General features: G+C 40.0%; 1 long non-coding RNA gene across 4 annotated transcripts in view; it reads right to left on the bottom strand.

Annotated features, from left to right (window-relative positions):
- Positions 1 to 1,622: 1,622 nt before the first annotated feature.
- Positions 1,623 to 16,341, bottom strand: part of LOC116583671 — a 30,860-nt gene continuing 16,141 nt past the window's right edge. For all 4 annotated transcript variants that reach the window (XR_004282836.1, XR_004282838.1, XR_004282839.1 and 1 more), the window contains 2 exons: positions 14,547 to 14,593; positions 1,623 to 1,692 (listed from right to left, as the gene is read on the bottom strand). This is a non-coding gene — a long non-coding RNA (uncharacterized LOC116583671). The remainder of the gene's footprint in view (positions 1,693 to 14,546; positions 14,594 to 16,341) is intronic.

Below are 16,341 nucleotides of genomic sequence, written 5' to 3'. Positions count from 1 at the left end.
GCTCACCGCACATCTCTCTCCACACCACAATTTTTTATTGCTCCTTCCTCTCTTTCTTCTCCTCTTTCTTTCATTTCAGGTATCTTCACAGATGCCTTTTTCTTTCCCTGACAAACATATCTATAATGTTGGTGCCATACTTATACTGGCAAATACAACAGGATCTTTACCCTTAAGCATCTCACAATCTAGTAGAAGATGGAGAAAAGGCAAAGGACATTTATAAGAGCATGTGGTCAGTATTGAAGGCTGTTGAAGCCCTTCTGTTGGGCACCGTAATCAGTTTGCTGGCTGAGGTGGATGAGTAATGGCTGTTGGTGGTTGAAGGAAGGTTATGGGGAGCTTCAAAAAAGTAAAACATGAACTGAGTCCTGAACTCTGCCTCAGATAGAGGTCAACAAAACATTAAGACCAGAGTTAAGGTGACTTTAATAATTAAACATAGCAGAAGTATGGTTAATCAGATGGGCAGGGTTGAGAGTTGAGACTGTAGGGCATGTGGAGGTTGTGTGTGAATGGCCTTGCTGGTCATACAGGACCTCTAACATCCCAGGGACAGCAAGCCTTTGAGAGATTATGAGCAGGGGAGAAGCATGGTGAAATGGGCATTAGAGAGTGATTGCTCTAACTGCCCAGATTGATGGTTGGATAGGACAGATGACAGGCACAGAGTTAGGAGGCTGTGTCAGTAATCAGGGTGGGGGTGAGGGGCTGGTGAAGGCTGGCGGAGGTGTGACAACAAAGACTGCTATGACAAGACACCCTGACACTCTGATGCTTCACTAGCCTCCCTCCTCCCTCCTTCCCTCACCTTTAATGATTTCTGGATGTTCTGAAGTGGAACCTGGCAGATGGCATTTTAAGAAAAAATGACTTCATAGCCCCAGGTTCCGATCTGATTTATATATTTTTCTACCAGAAGGAGATGAGAATGCAGTACCTTCTTAGGTAATTAATGATTCAACATGGTGCCTTTGCAAAATGAAACTGAAGCGGCTGGAAGCCTCATTTGCAGCCATAAGAATTCAAAGGACACAAGAAGGCTGATTTGTGATTGTTGCTTTTCCTCAATAAAAATTAAACTGATTACAAAGAGCTGACAATGAGACAATGTCTTGCGGAAGTAATGTTTCTGACATTTCACTGAGTGTTTACCACAAATATTCAAATTTATCATTCTTGACATTCTTTAGAAAAATAGAGATAAAATATTATTTTGGTCCTGCAATATTTGCTTGTATGCACATTTATATGCATGCATAATTGATGGAAAATTAAAAGATTTCTGAGCTCCCCTCATACTCATTTTTTAAATTAAGGACTCTGATGAAAGATCATGGAATTAAGCCCATAGAGCTTGCACTTTGGCTATAAAAAGCATTTAAGAAGTGATAGCTATTTTCTGTAGCAAGAATGTGCCCATCATTAAAATCCTGGGATTCTTTTGTGAATTCAACTTTTGGAGAAGAATTATTAACAAAAATCATAGATAGATAACATTCATATGGCCCTTGAAAACCTACGGATATGATTTTATTTAAGTATTTCAATGATCATTTTGATATTATTATTGTCCCATTTCACAGATAGGACCAGGATTCTACTCTCTGTTTGATATCAGACAAATCTGTGTGCTGTCAAGGTTTAGCTTCCTTTTCTGTACATGGAGCTGACTGTCCTTGTGTCATGGAGCTGGTGTCAGGATCACGGGGTCCAAATAAAACACAACACAGCCACTTGTTAGTAGCATTTATTGATATTATGATAACAACCACTCTATTTACACTAGGCCATAGTTTAATTCTGACTTTCTTATTTATGTTTTAAGAGTCTTGGGTCATTGTAAATCAAAGCATTCATTCCATTGTTATATAGGCTCTTCTTTTGTGATGTGCTCTTCTGTTTGGTTTTCCTTTCATTCCATTCCCTCTACCATTGGTACTGTACACAGTTTACAAAATTCCTCTAGTACTGCTCGCCTGGTCTTCCCTCCCCCATCCTTTCCATTCATTTCATCATCCATGATGACACTATGTGGATGTTCCAACACATTACCTTTCGTTATACTGCTTTTCTGATGACTTTTTGCTGTCTACAAAATTGAGAACATATTCCATCCCTACCACTCAAGGACTCCTGGATCCAGGTTCTGTGGTACAGGTCTTGTATCTAAGTCCTCCCTAAATGTTTTCTGTGAGTGCTAAACCAAGAACAGCTTTTGCTGATGTAATGTTTTATAATTTATTAAGTGCCTGTGGACGTCCATGACATTTGATATGAAAACATTAATTTCTTCTGTCATAGCTATCAGAGACATGTTTAATTGTATTACATTGGAAGTGTTATGGTATTGCCTATTGGAAAAATGCATTTTTTATCTCAGATTCTTGGGAAAAAAGTGATTATTTCTAAATAAGGTACACACCTGTTAAGATGGATACAATTAAAGAGAAAGACAATTCCAAGTGTTGTTAAAGATGAGGAGCTACTTGATCATTCATACATTTCTTTTGAGAATGCAAAATGGTATAACTATCCTGGAAAACAGCTTGATAGTGTTTAACAAAGTTAAAAATGCATTTCTTGGGAGGGAGGAGTCAAGATGGCGGAGAAGTAGCAGGCTGAGACTGCTTCAGCTAGCCAGAGATCAGCTAGATAGCTTATCTAAAGATTGCAAACACCTGAAAATCCATCGGCAGATCGAAGAGAAGAAGAACAGCAATTCTGGAAACAGAAAAACAACCACTTTCTGAAAGGTAGGACTGGCGGAGAAGTGAATCCAAAGCGACGGGAAGATAGACCCCGGGGGGAGGGGCCGGCTCCCGGCAAGCGGCGGAGCAACGGTGCACAAAATCAGGACTTTTAAAAGTCTGTTCCGCTGAGGGACATCGCTCCAGAGGCTAAACCGGGGCGAAGCCCACGCGGGTTCAGCGTGGCCTCAGGTCCCGCAGGGTCACAAAAGGAGCAGGGGTGTCTGAGTGTCGCAGACCTTGCGGGTATTGGAACGGGAAAGCCGGCTACAGAGACAGAGCCGACAGTAAGCTCACAGCTCGGTGTTACCTTGAACTGGTCGCAGGCTCGGAGAGCTCGGAGCGCGGCCGGAGGTCAGGCAGACGGGAGTAACTGGGCGCTGTTCTCTGAGGGCACACTGAGGAGTGCGGCCCTGGGCTCTCGGCTCCTCCGGGCCGGAGACCAGGAGGCCGCCATTTGTATTCCCGTCCTCCGGAACTCTACGGAAAGCGCTCAGGGAACAAAAGCTCCTGAAAGCAAACCCGAGCGGATTACTCACCCCGGCCCCGGGTAAGGGCGGTGTAATTCCGCCTGGGGCAAAGACACTTGAGAATCACTACAACAGGCCCCTCCCCCAGAAGATCAACAAGAAATCCAGCCGAGACCAAGTTCACCTACCAAGGAGTGCGGTTTCAATACCAAGGAGAGCAGCAGAATTCCAGAGGAGGAGAAAGCCAAGCACGGAACTCATGGCTTTTTCCCTGTGATTTTTTTTTAGTATTGCAGTTAATTTAATTTTTTTTCTTTTTCATTTTTTTTTTTTTTCTTTTTTTTCTCGCCTTCGGGTAAATTTTTTTTTTTTTAACTGTTACCTTTTTCTTTTTTAACGATTTTTTACTAGTTTATCTAATATATATATTTTTTCTTTTTTACATTTTTCTTTGGTGTTTTCCTTTTTTTTTTTTAATTCTTTTCTTTTCTTTTTTCTTTCTTTCGTTTTTTTTTTTTTTTTTTTCTTTCTTCCTTTTTGAACCTCTTTTTATCCCCTTTCTCCCCCCTCACGATTTTGGATCTCTTCTAATTTGGTTAAAGCATTTTTTCCTGGGGTTGTTGCCACCCTTTTAGTATTTTACTTGCCCCTTCATATACTCTTATCTGGACAAAATGACAAGACGGAAAAATTCAACACAAAAAAAAGAACAAGAGGCAGTACCGAAGGCTAGGGACCTAATCAATACAGACATTGGTAATATGTCAGATCTAGAGTTCAGAATGACAATTCTCAAGGTTCTAGCCGGGCTCGAAAAAGGCATGGAAGATATTAGAGAAACCCTCTCGAGAGATATAAAAGCCCTTTCTGGAGAAATAAAAGAACTAAAATCTAACCAAGTTGAAATAAAAAAAGCTATTAATGAAGTGCAATCAAAAATGGAGGCTCTCACTGCTAGGATAAATGAGGCAGAAGAAAGAATTAGTGATATAGAAGACCAAATGACAGAGAATAAAGAAGCTGAGCAAAAGAGGGACAAACAGCTACTGGACCACGAGGGGAGAATTCGAGAGATAAGTGACACCATAAGACGAAACAACATTAGAATAATTGGGATTCCAGAAGAAGAAGAAAGAGAGAGGGGAGCAGAAGGTATACTGGAGAGAATTATTGGGGAGAATTTCCCCAATATGGCAAAGGGAACGAGCATCAAAATTCAGGAGGTTCAGAGAACGCCCCTCAAAATCAATAGGAATAGGCCCACACCCCGTCACCTAATAGTAAAATTTACAAGTCTCAGTGACAAAGAGAAAATCCTGAAAGCAGCCCGGGAAAAGAAGTCTGTAACATACAATGGTAAAAATATTAGATTGGCAGCTGACTTATCCACAGAGACCTGGCAGGCCAGAAAGAGCTGGCATGATATTTTCAGAGCACTAAACGAGAAAAACATGCAGCCAAGAATACTATATCCAGCTAGGCTATCATTGAAAATAGAAGGAGAGATTAAAAGCTTCCAGGACAAACAAAAACTGAAAGAATTTGCAAATACCAAACCAGCTCTACAGGAAATATTGAAAGGGGTCCTCTAAGCAAAGAGAGAGCCTACAAGTGGTAGATCAGAAAGGAACAGAGACCATATACAGTAACAGTCAACTTACAGGCAATACAATGGCACTAAATTCATATCTCTCAATAGTTACCCTGAATGTTAATGGGCTAAATGCCCCTGTCAAAAGACACAGGCTATCAGAATGGATAAAAAAACAAAACCCATCTATATGTTGCCTCCAAGAAACTCATTTTAAGCCCGAAGACACCTCCAGATTTAAAGTGAGGGGGTGGAAAAGAATTTACCATGCTAATGGACATCAGAAGAAAGCAGGAGTGGCAATCCTTATATCAGATCAATTAGATTTTAAGCCAAAGACTATAATAAGAGATGAGGATGGACACTATATCATACTCAAAGGGTCTGTCCAACAAGAAGATTTAACAATTTTAAATATCTATGCCCCCAACGTGGGAGCAGCCAACTATATAAACCAATTAATAACAAAATCAAAGAAACACATCAACAATAATACAATAATAGTAGGGGACTTTAACACTCCCCTCACTGAAATGGACAGATCATCCAAGCAAAAGATCAGCAAGGAAATAAAGGCCTTAAACGACACACTGGACCAGATGGACATCACAGATATATTCAGAATATTTCATCCCAAAGCAACAGAATACACATTCTTCTCTAGTGCACATGGAACATTCTCCAGAATAGATCACATCCTTGGTCCTAAATCAGGACTCAACCGGTATCAAAAGATTGGGATCATTCCCTGCATATTTTCAGACCACAATGCTCTAAAGCTAGAACTCAACCACAAAAGGAAGTTTGGAAAGAACCCAAATACATGGAGACTAAACAGCATCCTTCTAAAGAATGAATGGGTCAACCGGGAAATTAAAGAAGAATTGAAAAAAATCATGGAAACAAATGATAATGAAAATACAACGGTTCAAAATCTGTGGGACACAACAAAGGCAGTCCTGAGAGGAAAATATATAGCGGTACAAGCCTTTCTTAAGAAACAAGAAAGGTCTCAGGTACACAACCTAACCCTACACTTAAAGGAGCTAGAGAAAGAACAAGAAAGAAACCCTAAGCCCAGCAGGAGAAGAGAAATCATAAAGATCAGAGCAGAAATCAATGAAATAGAAACCAAAAAAACAATAGAACAAATCAACGAAACTAGGAGCTGGTTCTTTGAAAGAATTAATAAAATTGATAAACCCCTGGCCCGACTTATCAAAAAGAAAAGAGAAAGGACCCAAATAAATAAAATCATGAATGAAAGAGGAGAGATCACAACTAACACCAAAGAAATACAAACTATTATAAGAACATACTATGAGCAACTCTACGCCAATAAATTTGACAATCTGGAAGAAATGGATGCATTCCTAGAAACATATAAACTACCACAACTTAACCAGGAAGAAATAGAAAGCCTGAACAGACCCATAACCAGTAAGGAGATTGAAACAGTCATTAAAAATCTCCAAACAAACAAAAGCCCAGGGCCAGACGGCTTCCCGGGGGAATTCTACCAAACATTTAAAGAAGAACTAATTCCTATTCTCCTGAAACTGTTCCAAAAAATAGAAATGGAAGGAAAACTTCCAAACTCATTTTATGAGGCCAGCATCACCTTGATCCCAAAACCAGACAAGGATCCCACCAAAAAAGAGAGCTATAGACCGATATCCTTGATGAACACAGATGCGAAAATACTCAACAAAATACTAGCCAATAGGATTCAACAGTACATTAAAAAGATTATTCACCACGACCAAGTGGGATTTATTCCAGGGCTGCAAGGTTGGTTCAACATCCGCAAATCAGTCAATGTGATACAACACATCAATAAAAGAAAGAACAAGAACCATATGATACTCTCAATAGATGCTGAAAAAGCATTTGACAAAGTACAGCATCCCTTCCTGATCAAAACTCTTCAAAGTGTAGGGATAGAGGGCACATACCTCAATATCATCAAAGCCATCTATGAAAAACCCACCGCAAATATCATTCTCAATGGAGAAAAACTGAAAGCTTTTCCGCTAAGGTCAGGAACACGGCAGGGATGTCCATTATCACCACTGCTATTCAACATAGTACTAGAGGTCCTAGCCTCAGCAATCAGACAACAAAAGGAAATTAAAGGCATCCAAATCGGCAAAGAAGAAGTCAAATTATCACTCTTCGCAGATGATATGATACTATATGTGGAAAACCCAAAAGACTCCACTCCAAAACTGCTAGAACTTATACAGGAATTCAGTAAAGTGTCAGGATATAAAATCAATGCACAGAAATCAGTTGCATTTCTCTACACCAACAGCAAGACAGAAGAAAGAGAAATTAAGGAGTCAATCCCATTTACAATTGCACCCAAAACCATAAGATACCTAGGAATAAACCTAACCAAAGAGACACAGAATCTATACTCAGAAAACTATAAAGTACTCATGAAAGAAATTGAGGAAGACACAATGAAATGGAAAAATGTTCCATGCTCCTGGATTGGAAGAATAAATATTGTGAAAATGTCTATGCTACCTAAAGCAATCTACACATTTAATGCAATTCCTATCAAAGTACCATCCATCTTTTTCAAAGAAATGGAACAAATAATGCTAAAATTTATATGGAACCAGAAAAGACCTCGAATAGCCAAAGGGATATTGAAAAAGAAAGCCAACGTTGGTGGCATCACAATTCCGGACTTCAAGCTCTATTACAAAGCTGTCGTCATCAAGACAGCATGGTACTGGCACAAAAACAGACACATAGATCAATGGAACAGAATAGAGAGCCCAGAAATAGACCCTCAACTCTATGGTCAACTAATCTTCGACAAAGCAGGAAAGAATGTCCAATGGCAAAAAGACAGCCTCTTCAATAAATGGTGCTGGGAAAATTGGACAGCCACATGCAGAAAAATGAAATTGGACCATTTCCTTACACCACACACAAAAATAGACTCAAAATGGATGAAGGACCTCAATGTGCGAAAGGAATCCATCAAAATCCTTGAGGAGAACACAGGCAGCAACCTCTTTGACCTCAACCGCAGCAACATCTTCCTAGGAACAACGCAAAAGGCAAGGGAAGCAAGGGCAAAAATGAACTATTGGGATTTCATCAAGATCAAAAGCTTTTGCACAGCAAAGGAAACGGTTAACAAAATCAAAAGACAACTGACAGAATGGGAGAAGATATTTGCAAATGACATATCAGATAAAGGACTAGTGTCCAGAATCTATAAAGAACTTAGCAAACTCAACACCCAAAGAACAAATAATCCAATCAAGAAATGGGCAGAGGACATGAACAGACATTTCTGCAAAGAAGACATCCAGATGGCCAACAGACACATGAAAAAGTGCTCCATATCACTCGGCATCAGGGAAATACAAATCAAAACCACAATGAGATATCACCTCACACCAGTCAGAATGGCTAAAATAAACAAGTCAGGAAATGACAGATGCTGGCGAGGATGCGGAGAAAGGGGAACCCTCCTACACTGTTGGTGGGAATGCAAGCTGGTGCAGCCACTCTGGAAAACAGCATGGAGGTTCCTCAAAATGTTGAAAATAGAACTGCCCTATGACCCAGCAATTGCACTATTGGGTATTTACCCTAAGGATACAAACGTAGTGATCCAAAGGGGCACGTGCACCCGAATGTTTATAGCAGCAATGTCCACAATAGCCAAACTATGGAAAGAACCTAGATGTCCATCAACAGATGAATGGATCAAGAAGATGTGGTATATATACACAATGGAATACTATGCAGCCATCAAAAGAAATGAAATCTTGCCATTTGCGACAACATGGATGGAACTAGAGCGTATCATGCTTAGCGAAATAAGTCAAGCAGAGAAAGACAACTATCATATGATCTCCTTTATATGAGGAAGTGGTGATGCAACATGGGGGCTTAAGTGGGTAGGAGAAGAATAAATGAAACAAGATGGGATTGGGAGGGAGACAAACCATAAGTGACTTTTAATCTCACAAAACAAACTGAGGGTTGCTGGGGGGAGGGGGTTTGGGAGAAGGGGGTGGGATTATGGACATTGGGGAGGGTATGTGCTTTGGTGAGTGCTATGAAGTGTGTAAACCTGGTGATTCACAGACCTGTACCCCTGGGGATAGAGTATTATGCCTCCATCAGAAAGGATGAATAACCAACTTTTGTAGCAACATGGACGGGACTGGAAGAGATTATGCTGAGTGAAATAAGTCAAGCAGAGAGAGTCAATTATCATATGGTTTCACTTATTTGTGGAGCATAACAAATAGCATGGAGGACATGGGGACTTAGAGTGGAGAAGGGAGTTGGGGGAAATTGGAAGGGGAGGTGAACCATGAGAGACTATGGACTCTGAAAAACAATCTGAGGGTTTTGAAGGGACGGGGGGTGGGAGGTTGGGGTACCAGGTGGTGGGTATTATAGAGGGCACGGATTGCATGGAGCACGGGGTGTGGTGCAAAAATAATGAATACTGTTATGCTGGAAATAAAAAAAAATAAATAATAAAAAAAAAAAAAAAAAAAAAAAAAAAAAAATGCATTTCTTTTTTTTTCTTTTTTTTTTAATTTTTAAAGATTATTTATTTATTTATTTATTTGACAGAGAGGGACACAGAGAGAGAGAGGGAACACAAACAGGGGGGAAGTGGGAGAGGGAGGAGGAGGCTTCCTGCTGAGTAGGGATCCTATGCATGTCTTGATCCCAGGACCTTGGATCATGACCTGAGCCAAAGGTAGATGCTTAACGACTGAGCCACCTCAGTGCCCAAAAAATGCATTTTTTTTTAAGATTTTATTTATTTATCAGAGAGAGAGAGAGGGGGAGAGAGTGAGCACAGGCAGACAGAATGGCAGGCAGAGACAGAGGGAGAAGCAGGCTCCCTGCCGAGCAAGGAGCCTGATGTGGGACTTGATCCCAGGACTCTGGGATCATGACCTGAGCCAAAGGCAGCTGCTTAACCAACTGAGCCACCCAGGCGTCCCAAAAAATGCATTTCTTATATGACCTAACGATTCCACCTCTGAATATTAACCATAAAGTAATGAACCGTTTTGTACACAAACCTCATCACAAATATTCAGCTTCATTCATAAAAATTAAAAATAGCAGCTTCATTTGCAATGGCCAAAACTTGGAAACAACCTGAATGTCCTTTAGAGAGTGAAGAGCTAATCAAACTCTAGTACATCCACACAATGAAATGCTACTCAGCAAAGAAAAGGAGCAAAGTATTGATTATACAACAGCTTGATGGTTCTTAAGCACAATAAACTGAGTTAAAAAAAACAAAAACAAAAACAAAAACAACCAATTTAAACTGTTGTGGGGCACCTGGATGACTCAGTCGGTTAAGGGTCTGCTTTTGGCTCAGGTCATGATCCCTGAGTCCTGGGATGGAATCCTGAGCTGGGTTCCCTACTCAGCGGGGAGTTCATGTTTCCCTTTCCCTCTGCCCCTCCCCCTTGCTCTCTCAAGCTCTCTCTTTCAAATAAATAAATAAAATCTTTAAATAAAATGTTGCATACTATATGATTTTGTTTATCATTCGCAACATGGCAAAATCAGAGAGAAAGAGAACAGATGAATTGTTGTCAGGGGTTAGAAGGAGGATATAACAATTAAAGGAGAATTAAGGATTTCCTTTGGGGTGATGGAATAGTCCTGTATCTTGATTGTGCTGGTGGCTTTACGAAAGTGTACAGTTCCAAAAAGTCAGAACCATACACATACACAAACACAAATGCAGAAATGAGTGTACGTGGAAACTGGTGAATTCTGCATATGGTCTGTGGTTTGGTTATTATTATGGTGTGAATGGTTACCATGGTAAATGAAGATGTTATCACTGGAAGAAACTGAATGAAGAGGGTATGGGAATTTTCTTTACTCTTTTTGCATCTTTTATGTCAGCCTAAAATAATTTCAAAATTAAGAAAAAAAGTAGAAAACGATAGAAAACAATCTGTAAAAAAGCCCAGTTGTTTTACCACAAAGGTTATTTGTGAGCTGATTTAGAAGTCCTGGTCCAGGAGCTGTTTTCAAACTCCTAAAATGTTAGAGAGGAAAAACAAAACAAAACAAAACAAAACACATCCCACTCACACTCTGATACAAAGCAAGCTGGTTCAATAGACTAAATAAACCTAGAGTTGATAGATGATATAGATTATTTTTTAAATCTTTTTACAAAGAAGAAACCTGAAGCTATCAGGACACACTATATCCTCTAGAATTTGTAGTATGTAGCTTGATACTATAACATATAAAAGCAGAGACTTCTTGTTCCAAAGGATAAATAAAAGTGGTTCTTTTTACATTTATTAATTAATTTATCAATTCATCTGTTGAACGATTTTAATTGCTTCTTTTTTATATACCATGAACTATGCCAGAAGCCAGGGATACAACAACCAAGAAAGCAAGACTTCAAGAAGCCATTATAGTGAGGGAGGTATTACCCAGTAAATAAAACAATGATTAAAATTGTGACATGTACAACACAAGAAATGGGCATGATGTTATAAAAACAAATGACAGGGATGCTGATTGATTCTGGACGTAGCGATAGCTTCCTAAAACCAGTGTCTTCTACCCCATTTCAGATCGCTGTGGAAAGACAACAAAGATCCAGTGGGGTAGAGTATGGAAGGAGTGTCTCCATTCCAGTAATGACACCAGATAAGAGGGGCCAGTGAAGAGGGGAGGAACCGCAGGAGGGTGGAGGCTGTTGATCTGGAATCAGGCTAGGCAATTTTACTCAGAAATATAGAGAACAGGTTTTCCTGTGAGGTTTTTGAAGTAGCTGGTATAATACCTTAGTTAGTCATGAAGAACACCCAATTCCCTGATGAGAGAGAACTGGAGACCCAGCAGAGTTGGTAGTTGGAAACACAACCAGTATCAGTGAACTGAGCAGAGAACAGACATGTAATCTCAGGAGGCTGGTATGTGACCTGGGAAACTAGCTAGAAGGAAAAGGGTCCTCGCTAAGGCTGAGCCTGAAGCCTATAGGTTTATATCAGCTAGTACCGATGGCTTTCTCAACTTTGAGTAATCCCTTAGCCTCCTGCCTAATATTGTAATCTTTTCCTCCATCTATGGGCAGTGTTTAATCTTAACATGAGGCAGGAAAAGCTTAAGATGTATGAAGTCCTTAGGTCAGCTTTTGAAGGTCAGTTTGGTAATTGACTACTTCCTTATAAACCTTAAAGGAAACTGGTCCTTCCAGTGTGATCTTGTTTGCCAAGGAACAAAAACAAGTTCCCCAGAGGGTATTAAGTGGCAACACTATGGCACTTAAAAATGACGTTCTTGAACAATTCCGAACCACCTTTATTCAGCAAACTGTGGTTTGTCCACACAGGACACCAACAACGGGGATCATTAAGATGTCAAAAACATCTTCATCTTTCCTTTACCAAACTTCTCATCATGTTTTCTTTGCAAAGGTGTGGATGTCCAGATGTCATTGGGAGCTTTGATATCTGAGAATTACCACAATAAGCATGTAGGTCAAAGTGCCTCATCATGATCTATGTCATGCATGATTAAACTAAAATTCAGAGTGATATAAACATAGGGAACACACAAGTTCTAAGAGTGTTAGTGGAGGAAGTTACTGTCAGGTGAGGTGAATAGGGAGAGTTTCAAAGTGGAGGTGGCAAATGAACAAAACATTAAAGAATTGATAGTGTAGAGACCATGCAGTTGCATGACTCAGAGCTCCTTTCAAGATAACCTGCCACAAAAAAAAAAAAAAAAAAAAAAAAAAAAAAAAAAAAAAAAAAAGTGGATTGATAGCCTCCAGTTGCCATACCTTTTCTTTGAACCCATATAGCATCCACCTGAGGCCATGATTCCCAGTCAGTGACTGAACATAATGGGGCTACTAGGGCCAGTCTATTTCTTCCCAGTGTAGGACTTCTCTAATGAACAACTTTGCTCCCAGACTCCCCTTGACCTTGTTGAAACTTCCTTAGAGATGCAATGCAGTGTCATTTTCTTTCCTTCCCTCTTCCCTTTCATGGGTGCAATAGCTACATTATAGTCTGAAAGCTCTTCCCACATCTGTACACATGTCTCTTTATCCTTCACAGGTGTTTCTGTGGAGGGATTTATTTCCCCAATAAATCTCGTCTATATCTAATCCTGTCTTGATGTCTGCTTCATAAAGGTTCTGATTCAGATAAGGTTTTGGAGAGATTGATTTGATTTATGGGTAGATTAATCAACATGATCACAGCTTTGCTTAATTTAATGGACATATCCACACCCAAGTATCAGTCATGTGTGGGATCACCCTTGTTTCCTTAAGAATTGAAACCAAAAAACACCTAGACCTACAATAGTGCTCAAGCTGGTCTGAAGGGTTAACATGCTTCAAGGTCACACACTCCTTGCCTGCTGACTAAGGTCCTTGATCTGTAATAGAACTCATTTATTTACTTCCCTGAGATTTGCAGACCACTGGCCCTGAGGAATGAAGGACCCGAACTTTCCCAGGCCACAGAGGCCAGCAAGTCCTTTTGAAGCCCCCTTAGCTTTCTGATTAGCTCAGCAATCTTTTAGCAAAATATTTTTCTTTTCTAAGATCACACAAGTGACTTTACTGACCTCCCTTTGTGCATCTGTAGGCCTTGCCCTCCTTTGCAGAAGGAACAGAGTACTCTTGCACAATCCCTTGGTACCAAGGAAACAGGCTTTTTTACACACCCCCACAAAGTCTCCCGATCCCGAGCACCAAGGAACTTGAACTTCTTGCACAACATCTGAGTACCAAGATAACTCTGTAGCTGACATTATGGAGTCTGCATGTAAGCAAGAAATGTCACAGACCACTGCACTCCCTTAACTGATTAAACCCCTTTAAAATTCTGTGGGCCAGGCAGAAACCTGGGAGTTGGCCTTTGGACAAGAGTCTGCCTTCTCTCCAGGCAGCCAGCCTCCTGAATAAAGTTCATATTCCCTCCCAATAAAAACTCATCTCTTAAGTATTGACCTTTCATGCCATGGGCAGCTGAACATGGGTTTCAGTAACAGAATGTGCCAAGTGGTAAAAGATCAGCTACACTGAAATCATCTTGTGCTCTGCCTGAGTAGTGGCCCTTGAGACCTCTAAGCTGCTTACTCTGATTTCCCTCAGACCCTCTCAACCCCAATCCCATTTAACTAAGGTGCAGAATCTGCCTCCTTCCTCTATGGACAGGTATGAATTTTCAAACATTTATCCCCTCAGGCTTGGTGTCTTAGTTATGGGATCTCAGAAGACTTTATCTTCACCTCTCATCAACATATTCGTTCATTCAATAAATCCTACCTGAGGACTACAGAGGAGAGAGTACAATGAAAGGGAGTAGACTTTGGAGCCTAAATGCCTGTGTTAAGAGAAAGACAAATACAATATGATTTCAGTTATATGTGGAATTTAAGAAATGAAACAAATAAACATAGGGGAATGAAAGGAAAAATAAGATAAGATGAAAATAGGGAGAAAAGCCACAAGAGACTCTGAATTCTAGGAAACAAAACTGAGGATTGCTGGAGGGGAGGTTGGTGGGGCGGTAGGGGTACCTGGGTGATGGACATTAAGGAGGGCATTGGGTGTTACATACAACTGACAAATCACTAAATTCTACCCCTGAAACTAAAAATAAATGAATGAGTGAATTAATTAATAAGTAAATAAGTAAATAAAATAAAAATAAACCATAGACCTACCGTTTTGATCAATAGGAGTCAAATTCTCTATGACTCAGTTTCCTCATCTATAAAAAAGAATAATAAATTACCTGCCCTATGAAGTTATGGTGAGAATATAAATATAATACAAATAAACATCTAGAATAGAATCTGCTATACAGAAAGTATTCATAAAAGTGATTATTAGTTAGTATTTCTACGTGCCATAACCTGTGCCAGTATTTGGAAAAGCAATAGTTAAGAAACGAGACAGCCCATGCCTTCAAGAAACTTTTGTTTTAGTAAAAGAGGCAAACAAAACAAATCATGCAAAAACAAAACCCAAAAAATTCTAATAAATTCAATACTTTTTAATTAAAAATTATATACTTTGGCAAGCTAATAAGTGCTGTAAAGAAGAATGGGGTACTGGGCTGGTATAGTACTACATAATTTGGGGGGGTCAGAACTTTCCTCCTGGGAAGAACAAATCAAGAGAGGACAACAACATGTGCAAAGACGCTGTGGCAGAAAGGAGCTTAGAGTATTGGAAAATTAAAGAACAACAACAAAAAAAGAGCAAGATGTCTCGACAAATATATGCATCCTAGAAATCTATGCTCACACATATTCTAGACATATTTTAAGGTGGTACCTCAGTGACACCTTCATGTTTTGTCCTGGTTCCCTGCTGAGTTTAATATTGTTAGAATCCACCTGGACTTTCACATATGGGAACCCTATATTTACCTCATTACACCTAGGGTTTTTTTTTTTTTTTTTTTTTTGCAGTATTTCTCTAACCATTTCCTGTGTATGAGCCAACTGGTACTCCGTGCTTGTCCCTGTGCCTATCCAACCCATCACTCTGAGAAGCATCTATCTTAGAAGAGTATAAACTCTAGATGCATTTCCCAAACTTCCCACCATCACTTGGTCTTGGGCTAGCTACAATTACCTACCTGTGCTTCAGATTACTCATCTGTAAAATTGGGATTAAAAATATTTTCCAATCCATAAATCGAGTGCATTTGATAGGTTAGCACAAATAAAATAGTTCTATACTTGACAGCCTGTCAATGCTAGGTATTGTTGTTACAGACACCATCATTATCATTATGTAGGCTCCTGCTCTTCCTTTGGTGCTCTATCTTGGCAGACACTGTCAGTGTTTCACTGTTTCTTCATGAGCCTCCCCTTCCTCTTCACTCATGGACAGCCTCCCACGAACTTCCCCAGCCTGCATTTTGGGCCAATCAGAAGATGTAAATTCTGAGTGGCATTGGGAATGCCTAAGTGCTCACATGTGTGCACATGCATCCATCCAAACACACCCTCTACCTCTTTCACTCTTCAGGGACTCCTGAAATGGTGCATCTTCCTCCACTGTAGGTTCCGTCTCTTGCTGTGTTGATATTCTTCCCTGCAATCCATCATAAACGATAATTTTTGGGACAGCAACTGACATTTTAAGTGATCACGATCTTCAGTAAAATGGCACTAATTTTAATGCTTTCAACTGCTGCTCCTTTTCAAGGCACAAAGCAGCCAGACTTCCTTTTCACTGAAGAGATTGCTAATGTGATGACATCCAAACCATCAGCTGCCTCCCACATGGATATTGACAGCTGGGGTGCTTTCAGTGTGCTCTGCAGTTATCAGCCCCTCTCCATTTGCCTCTCTCACAGATTAGATTGAAATGGTAGTGTTTCACTCCGGTTGAGACCAGGGAGTTTTGCAGATTGACAGTTATAATCACCATGTTTGCTTCCCAGCGTGTGGTATCTAAGTAATAGTCTCCATATTTATCTAGCGTTAATCAGGAAAGAGTCCA

This window comes from Mustela erminea, chromosome 2 (genome assembly GCF_009829155.1).
Source record: "Mustela erminea isolate mMusErm1 chromosome 2, mMusErm1.Pri, whole genome shotgun sequence".
In the NCBI taxonomy this organism is placed as follows: Eukaryota; Metazoa; Chordata; class Mammalia; order Carnivora; family Mustelidae; genus Mustela; species Mustela erminea.
This window is presented reverse-complemented; position numbering and strand designations above follow the sequence as displayed.